The sequence below is a fragment of the Chaetodon auriga genome, chromosome 8 (assembly GCF_051107435.1).
Source record: "Chaetodon auriga isolate fChaAug3 chromosome 8, fChaAug3.hap1, whole genome shotgun sequence".
Taxonomy (NCBI): Eukaryota; Metazoa; Chordata; class Actinopteri; order Chaetodontiformes; family Chaetodontidae; genus Chaetodon; species Chaetodon auriga.
In genome coordinates this window covers 15,054,283-15,063,470 of record NC_135081.1, presented here as the reverse complement: position 1 = coordinate 15,063,470, position 9,188 = coordinate 15,054,283, and positions in this window count along the sequence as shown.

Sequence of the window (9,188 nt, the reverse complement as noted above, 5' to 3'; positions counted from 1 at the left end):
TCCCACCCACTGCCAATTTATTGTACTGCATTCCCACTGCTGCCTGCCAGGTGGAGCACGTGTATCAGTATATCTTCATGAGAGGAGATCGTCTGCCAGCACACTGTTGACCTTACAATCATTTTCTCTCATGTACTGCAAGTTTCAGTGTACTCCTTGAAATGCTGAAGGTTTCTATGACTTTAAACCTCCTTTCAGATACAGAATATGTACCACAGTCAAAGCTAGTGTGTAGCTGGAAGCTGTGTGAACACATATTAACCCTAATCCTTCTTTTTAGAGGGAAATTTAATGAGCCCAACAAAACAATGACAGGTTACAGTTTAAAATGCAGTTTAACATGATATCTCTCTTGTAAAATCCAAGCATTCTTCTTCAGGGGAGCCCATTTCCACCTGTAAAAGTAAAAGAAATAATGAAAAGTTAGTCATGATTTAAAGAAAAAAAAAATGCTCATGGTGAGCCACAACTATAAGATAAAAAGTAAAAATTGGGAGGAAAAATAAAAAATCTTTGACAAGCTCATATTTTTTATCTTCCAAGAATGTGTTTATATCAGTATGATATTGCTTAATTTCTTTTTTTTTTTCTTTTTTTTTTTTCACCTGGTGGAAATACATCTTTATTGACCAAACCTTCAAGGAAAGTTGCATTTTGGAAACCTCTATTTGCTGTCTTCTCGGTCTTTGTGCTAAACTTAAACATGTCATAAACATGAGAACATTACACTGATTTTCTTTTCAAAGCGTCTACAAAAAGACAAATTCACTGCCAACAAAATATTTGGAGTATGAAATCCTGTAGAACTGGTTTTTCTACCACAATGAAATCCCTTCTTTGATGGCTTAACAGCACCTGATGTGAGGAAGGAAACCACAACACTGCCTAGAAAAAAAAAAAACTAAAAACTGCATTTTTTTAAATTCTTTTTTTTTTTGGCCAGGTTTTAATGAACGCTTCTTTGAAAACCAGTTTTCAATCTCAAATAAACAGGTTTGAGTGCATGTACCAGCAGCTCCTGTTGTCAGTGAAGACATATGATGGCAATTCCTCAAAGGTCAAACTTCTTCATTCTTGGCTGTTGTCTGTCTCTTGTGGCAGTAGCATTTAGACATGTTGCTGTCTTCTTGTCAAATGAACTATATATAAAAACAGTAAATACCACATGCAAAACTAATGCTGATATAGTTGTGTCTTACACTGGTGGACATCGTTCTCTAACTGGCAGTTATTAAACGCTGTGCTTTCCTTCAGATCCAGCAGAGGTCCTTACCTGCTTTTCTGACAGAGAGCTGAGTCTTTGCTGCTGCCCACAATCAGCCATCGCCCAGCCCGGCTCCATAAACTCATCAGTATATCAGAGCCTTCTCTCCTTCAGTCTGCGCCTGACTGTAATGGCTTTGCCACATCGTACAAGCTTACAAACATTTTACAACTGTCTTATTACATACACCAAAGGCAGAGTTTGGGGTGGAGTCTTACCCATGATGAGAAGATCGATACGGACGTGGCTGTGAGGCATGTTCTAGACAGCACAAAGACTAGAGGCAGGGGGGAGGCGGCAAATAGCAAATTTTCCAAAAATGTTTCAAATTTCTATAATGAAGTTTAAAACCTTTTAGTCTCATAAGGGACCAAAACCTGACTGAAATGTGGATACACTGCATTTACTTGGGTGTAGTCTCCTCCATCTTCAGGATTAATTACAAGTCTCTGTGCAGAATAAGGATTAGGGTTAGTTTCTGATTACAAAACTTTTGGCCTAGCATTGTTTCTGCAGCCCGGCACTTTGGGTTCCTTTCACACCAACTATTAATTAATTAGTAATAATGTTGAAAAGGAAGTTTTCTCATCTGGAACAGGCTTTAAACTCACCATTTCTGGGGCTGGCTTGAAACTCAGTGTATAGCTTTCCATTTACCCACATTCACACAGATTATCTACTCCAACTGTAAACAAAACACCTCACACATTAATATCCAAAGACGGTTGAATCTCAAGTGACTTGACTTGGTTGCAGAAACTTGAAAACTGTAAGCTTCTCAACCACGGAGGCTGGTGATCCTAGGAGGGCTGAATCGTTTTAACCCTCCTCCATGAACTGGATGACTGAGAATCTTCACAGACTTCACACATGAGTGAAACACACATACATACACATGTAATCAATGTCAACAAAAGCCAGAGTTCTCTGTAGACAACATAATCATCAATCCACCTTCAGTAAATGCTCTGTTTATGGCACAAACGGACAGTTTGGGCTGGTTTGTGGAGATTAGGCCAGATTTTCAGTACATGAGTCACCAAATGTGTGGTTTTTTTGTGCATATGTCTGTGTGTCATTGCGTGTCTGCTGCTATAAAAGGGACCAAACAAAAGGGACCAAGCAGCTTACACAGACATGGTCTCTCTTTACCTGGTGAACGAGTTCTGATGTAACATAAGATGTGGAGGGAGGCAGTTTTGTCTAAGGAAAAAAAATGGCTGTAACATAATCAGATACTGAGCTACAGAAGAGAGAGAAAAGCCTGAGATATGCAACAGAAATGGCGAAATATTGTTTGTAAATTGGCAGAATTGTAGTTAGCCTAAGATTTGGCAGTATTTCCTTACTTTCACCAAAAGCTTTATTCTGTGCATCTGCAAACACAAGCAGATGAGCATTTGCCATCCACCTTCAATGAGGAGTTTGAACTTCTGACTTTTACATTCTCACCTGTAAACTTAAGCCTAAAAGTGACTGACTCAAAAACCTTTGCATGACAATGTAGAAAAAAATGGAACACTTCCTCACTGACAACAGGAGCTACAGAATGAGACTTCCTGTAAACTGGTTTTCAAAGTAGCGTCCCTTCCATATTGAGAATAAAAATATTAATCTTAAATTAATGTGGGCTTCTTCTTCTTTTTATAGCAGTCTCTTGCATAGCAGCATCCAATGCCATTGCTGTGGATGGAAACGAACACGGACTCTTATTGATGGAAGTCCCCCACACGTTCAGTCTTTGGCTCTTATCAGGATCTTTTTGCATAATCCTTCCCTCCAGTCCAACTCCTTGTCCAACTCTCTCTCCCGGTTTCCATCTCTTTGTGTGACACTACGTATCTTTGCCTATTTGCATCTATTTGTTTGAAAGCGCCACCTTTATGAATCTGTCAGCCAGTCGAAGCTGGATAAACAGAATGCACCTGGTCTGAAGCGTTTGAGCTCTCTCCAGTCACAATTTGATTTTGTGTAAAGGGATCAACCATCATGTATGTAAATCACTGCATGCATTAGGTGGGTGGCGGGTGCTTATGTTAATGCTACAGCCTGCACGACAGGCAAGGTGTCCCTCGGGGGTTGTACCTCCTACAAATTTAATAACATTATGTTCTACAACTAGAACATAAGATCATCAGCAAATGAATGCATTATTAATTAGACAAAGCCTTAGTTGCATATATTAAACATACATTTTTACAAAACGTGTAATACAAGAAAAAACTTTCTTTAACGTAAGTGTTCACCCTGGTCACCTGCTGCATCTCACCTTAAATGTACTCTTGGTGAAATGTATAGGCTTCATGACTTGAACCTTCCAGATACAGATTCTTAACATATTTCTGTGTAAATCATTTATGACAAATTAAGTTAATAGGTGGTCTGCAAGGGACCCAAATTACTGTCTGCAGAAGTAAAGCTATACCAAAAGTAGTGTAAGCATAAATTAACCCTAATTCCTATTCTACTGCACAAAGACATATAATTAATCCTGAAGACCAAAAGAGACTACACACAAGTAAATGAAGTGAATGCATGTTTTCGTACAGTACATCTCTATGTTACTTCAAGGTTTGCTTCTGCAAGCTTGAACCAGCAAGAACCTGTCACAGAGACACTGATGAAATCAGAGATGAAAATTGTGTATCTTCTCCTGCAGCTCAAATGAGTCTTCAGAGTATGTAGCAACACTGCAGACTGTGGATACGGATTCAGCTTGTCTCATTCTGTGTGATTCAATTGGACGGTTCAGAGGCCCCCACCAAAAGGATCACCTGAACACACACGAGACAGGGAGAAGAAACACGCCCTAGCCAGGTGTAATCACCTCCACCTTTGAAAGAGGCTATACAGGTGGCCAGGTGCCTCCTTTGTTCTCCATTTTGATTCACAGCTGCATGTCGCTGTGTCTTGTAAAGTCATTAAAATCAGCGTATCTCTGTTAATTCACATTTTCCATGTCACATCTGAATTTCTAAGCAGAGCTAAACAGAAATAAAAGGAGAAAAAGGAAGAAAGAGAGGAAGGGAAATAATAAACAGCACTTTTGAGAAAAAACACAAACTTTGCAAAGTTTCAGTACTTAGCTGTCATTTATTATCAGGTGATTGATTTCATAAAGGTGGTACCATGAAGGGCAATAAATATTCTAAAACCAAAATGCTTCACTTAAAGTTGATTTAAATCCCTGTAAATCATACCATAGATTACAAAGGAGGGTTGGAAACAGTCCTCACAAAGTAAAGTAAACACCCATGAATGCATATATGGACCACAGATGTCCATTTGTAATGAACATTCACAAACCGGCACCATCGAAGGCTCCTAAAACACTCTGTAACCTCAACAGCTTCGGCCAGAGCAGAGAGCTGGCAGCAGAAGTTACTTTTTATGAATGGTGCTTTGTTTGGACTGGACTGTTTGCTGCAGCAAATCTAGTTCATGGATGTGCGAGGATTGTTCTGTACCTGCACATGTAAATGCGCAGTATGTCATTTCTGCTGCAAGGGCCTTCTCAGTCATGACAATAACAGCAGTCGTAGTTAAACGTCATCGTGAAGTAGTGCTGGATCTTGGCAGTTGTTGTCTTCATTGTTAAGCCACCATTGCAGATGAAAATCTGCCACGACTCAGGCAGATATCATGTTCACGGGTGAGATAATGAATCAAAGCTTTTTAAGGCTTGCCAACTTCCTTCCTCACTCTCTGGGGTATCATCCGGTGTTTTCTCTGTCTGACTGTCGGAGGCGGCCAAATGAAACATACCATTAACTTAAATAAAAGTCTGAATTCCTTTGGGTTTGAACATCATTGGAAAGTCTTTTGATAAGGTGCTGTACGTGCACATGTCAACAAAATATAAACTAATTTCTAGGCATTTTAGCAAAGACATGCTACATATTTCTAATATTCTGGAAACGGTCAAATTACCAGCAGTTTGTTTGTTCTACAAGAGTATATTGTCTTCAGCATATTCAGTCATTATACAAAGCTCAGAAATAATGGAAACAATAGCAAATAAGGCACAAACACAGAGAGAAAGAAAAGGGGAGAGTCACTGAACAAATGTGGATTTCATTGTGTTGCACTCTGTGGGTCTCATATTTCCTGGTGTCCAATGGTAACTCATTGTAAACCAAGCTGCGTGGTAGCGGCAGCATTATTTTTACTAAAACCGCACAAATGCCAAGAGAACTAAGCTCCAGTTTTGATCTCATTCTTTTCCAGGGACACATTCAGCCAAACCATAGCTCATAAACTATAATGAACTCAAAAGAGTTATGACACGCTCTTGCGCAAGTGCAGCTGCTTAACAGCTACAGGCTTTTATGGATCAAACTACAATAATTGATTGCATATGCTGTTGATTCACAGAAACCAGGAAGTGTATGATTTGTTCTCATCGTGTGTACATCACATAACTTTGCATTTTCGTTGCAAGTTTGAATGAAAGTTTTACCAAACAAACCAGGACAGAGAGAGAATGAGGAGCAAAATGGGGTAAAAAACAAGAAAAGTGAGCTTTCTTTTTTCTTTCTTTCTTTCTTTCTTTCTTTCTTTCTCTCCCTCTCATCCTCCTTTATTTACGGCAGCTGAAACCAGTGCTTTGTAATGTAATTTAGCGACTTCCTCTGTGAAATCCTCTGCTTGAAGTAAACAAACATACTTGGGCACACATGCTCACACAATCAACCACTGGGCTGGAGTGGAAAGTTTTGGTGTTGTTGCCATGAGAGGGGCAGAGAGTACACAGCACACAACAGCAGCCTGTTTAGCCAAAAATAGAGAGGGCTGCTCTCAACACTAACAGCAGCGTATTACACTGCACGGTTTCTTTCGTGCACGAATAAACGTACTTACATTCAAAATCACAAATAAGATAGCTGAGTTTTGCTTGATGTTGGGGTTGTTTTTGCAAAAAAAAAATAAGCCTTTACTTGTCCTTTTAATGGAAGCTTTTAGAAGTCCCCCCAAAAATTATATATTATCTAATTATATATATCTTAGGGACAGTGGTGCTTCGAGCTAACTGCTAACTGCTAAGATGTTTAGCTGGTATATTGTTGACCATGTCCACCATTTCAGTTTAGCGTGGTAACATTTGTCCATTAGGATTAAACACAGAGTACTGCTGAGGCTGATGGGAAAGTTATTTGTTTTTTTCTTGTGTTTAGTCATAAAGTTTTTTTCAAATGAAAGGTTAAGGGATCTAATTATTATTTACCCTGAGGGGAAATTCAATGGCAATCCGTCCAATAGTTGTTGAGATATTTCACTTAAAACCACAAATGTCACCCTCATGATACTTCAGAGGAAAAATCATGGGATCACCAAAGTCATGAGGACTCGTTGCCTGGGACTCATGAATGTCTGCACAAGCTATTGTGGATATCCCTCCAGTAGACGTGGAAATACTTCATTTGAACCAAATTTCATGGCGGTCCATCCAATAGTTTCCGTTGTTAATTTCAGTCTGATCCAAAGTGGTGGACCAGACAGGCTGACAGACATGAATGTGGCTAAAAACCATCAAATCAGTATCGAAGCATCAGATCACAAGAAACTTCTGCACAAAAGGCATACAGATAGACGGATAATGTAATTTTCCTGGTGCATTCCTGCCCATCTCGTCCTCTCTCTTCAAAGTAATGTTAGAACGAATGGCAAAGTAGATGAAATTTGTCCTGCATTTGTTTTGTGTTTGTTATCTAAAACGGCAACAGACTGTAATAGTACATGCACAATTTGTTTGGGAATCATGATGAAAGTAGGTTTAGTAAATGTTTGAGACTCTGCCCTTCTAATTAACTGGATCATCCACAAGGACCCTACCACAAGCAGCTGTGCTGCTCCATGGGAACTCACAAAACACAACTTCTATGTGCATCAGTCTGCAGTGCAGTCCAGCGACATGCTCCCTAGCGTGCTTGAATCTGTGGAAAAATCCTGACTGGGAAAGGGTCAATTTTCATAATAGTTCTGAAGCAATTACAGCGTTTTTGATGGCTGATGTACTCAGCAGATCATTTTCATAGATGTTGGTGTGAAGGGAGGGCAGCATTATCAGAATGGTGTGTATAACGCACATTTGGTATCCGCAAGCATTCTCGACCAGTGAGTCATGCTGTGTCTTGCCCACGCCTGCCCTCTGCTTTTGTCTTCCTGTTGCTGTCTGTGCTCTCTGTGTGTCTGTCTCCCATTAATACCATCCCCTCATTTTGTCAGATGTTTGAGCATATACCCACCAGGTTATGATATATGCAACAACAACAGTTGCAACATATTCCGCAGAAACAAGTTGTTGATGATTGAGGTTCTCGCTCACAATGCCAAAGCCTGCAGGCTGGAGTCTCATGTACTTTTTGCATCCTTCATAATAGTTGGTATTCTTCTCCTCGAACCCAGTGTTCAATACGAGGCTGTATTAGAAGCCGCGGAGAGACAAAGTTGGGCCGACATGAAGCAGGAAAACAAACTCCTCGAGATAATAGTTGAACAGGAAGACATCCAGTTTGTACAAAGGTAGCCTAAGGTAGAATTAAATTTGCTACTCCTTGTGCCAGGAGTGATTAAGCAGAGCTTACTATCCAGTGTAATCTTAATCAGACAAAATCCTGCCACAGTTTGCTGGCAGTGGTGGAAGTAATACCCCGTTCTTTTACTTGAAATGAGCAATACCACGATGGAAAACTTCTCTATAACCAGGAAAAATGACTTGCAGTGAAATGAGCTTGTGTATCAACAGCAAAAGTATACAATTTACAGTGACCCCATTTAGTGTTTAATACATGTGTTAGCAAGAGTCTTGCTTGGCTGTCTTTCAGATGGTTAGAAAGTCATTAGCCAAGTGACATTTGACTGGAAAATAAAAACAGGGATTAATAAAAGAAATTGGGCTTTGTAAATAACCTGAACTATCAATGCATGCATGAACTGAAATAGTTCTAAATCAAAGAGGAAAGAAGAAATAAAAGGCCATAGGGTTATTGTATGCAGCAATATGCTATAGATCAGGGATCCACATTTAAAGGTCAGCTGTGTTCGTTTAACTAATGAAGGAAACGATTCAAAAACTGAAGTTTTGCCTGTGACAAATAGGGGATGAGTTTTGAAAGAAATTACAGGATATGGATATCCATGTATCTGAAAGATTTGATGCTCCTTCATCATGTGGAATGAAAGGATCTTATATTAACCACCATTACTTACAGCGTCCGTTTGACTTACAGGATTCCCATACTGATACAGTATTACTGGTTCGAAAGAGGCTTTCAGGCAGGGGCAAAGCAAGACAGAATACAGTCCAGCTTTTTTCAGGAGAAAAGAAAAAAAGAGAGAAAAAAAGGCAGAAAAATGGGTGGACTTGCAAATAGGGTGTGTCAACCTCTATTTAAAAGGATCTGTGTCTAGGCTCTCTTCACAAATCCCTCTCTTCCTCTCTCGTGACTGTCACAGGCTTTCATACAATCTTGGTAAGTGCAAATATGTTTTAAAATTTGTTTTTCTGTATATAGCATTAACCATTTTGCATTTCATCTATCTAAACAGTTGATGCCTGATATGTACAGCGGCATTATGTAACATGAGATGCATGAATGGGCGTCTGGGTGTGGTTTCTGCTCTGTGTGGAATGCTGCTTCTGAAAGGGATTAACATGTAAATGTATGGTAGGAGTATAACAATTGTGCAATTGTGACAAAATTGGGGGGGAATTCAATAAATTTAAGTTGCCAAGGATTCTGGGGAAAACTATTTCAAACTAATGAAAAGTTTTTTAAAACTGTCTGCTGGCTTGCAGCAGAGTGGGAAAACTGAGAGGAAGTGAAAATGAGTCAGTGAGGATAGTGCGTGACAGCGCAGAGCCAAAACCATTGAGAGGGAAAAAGTGAGTGGGCACTAGAAATGTACTGAGGGATACAGAAAA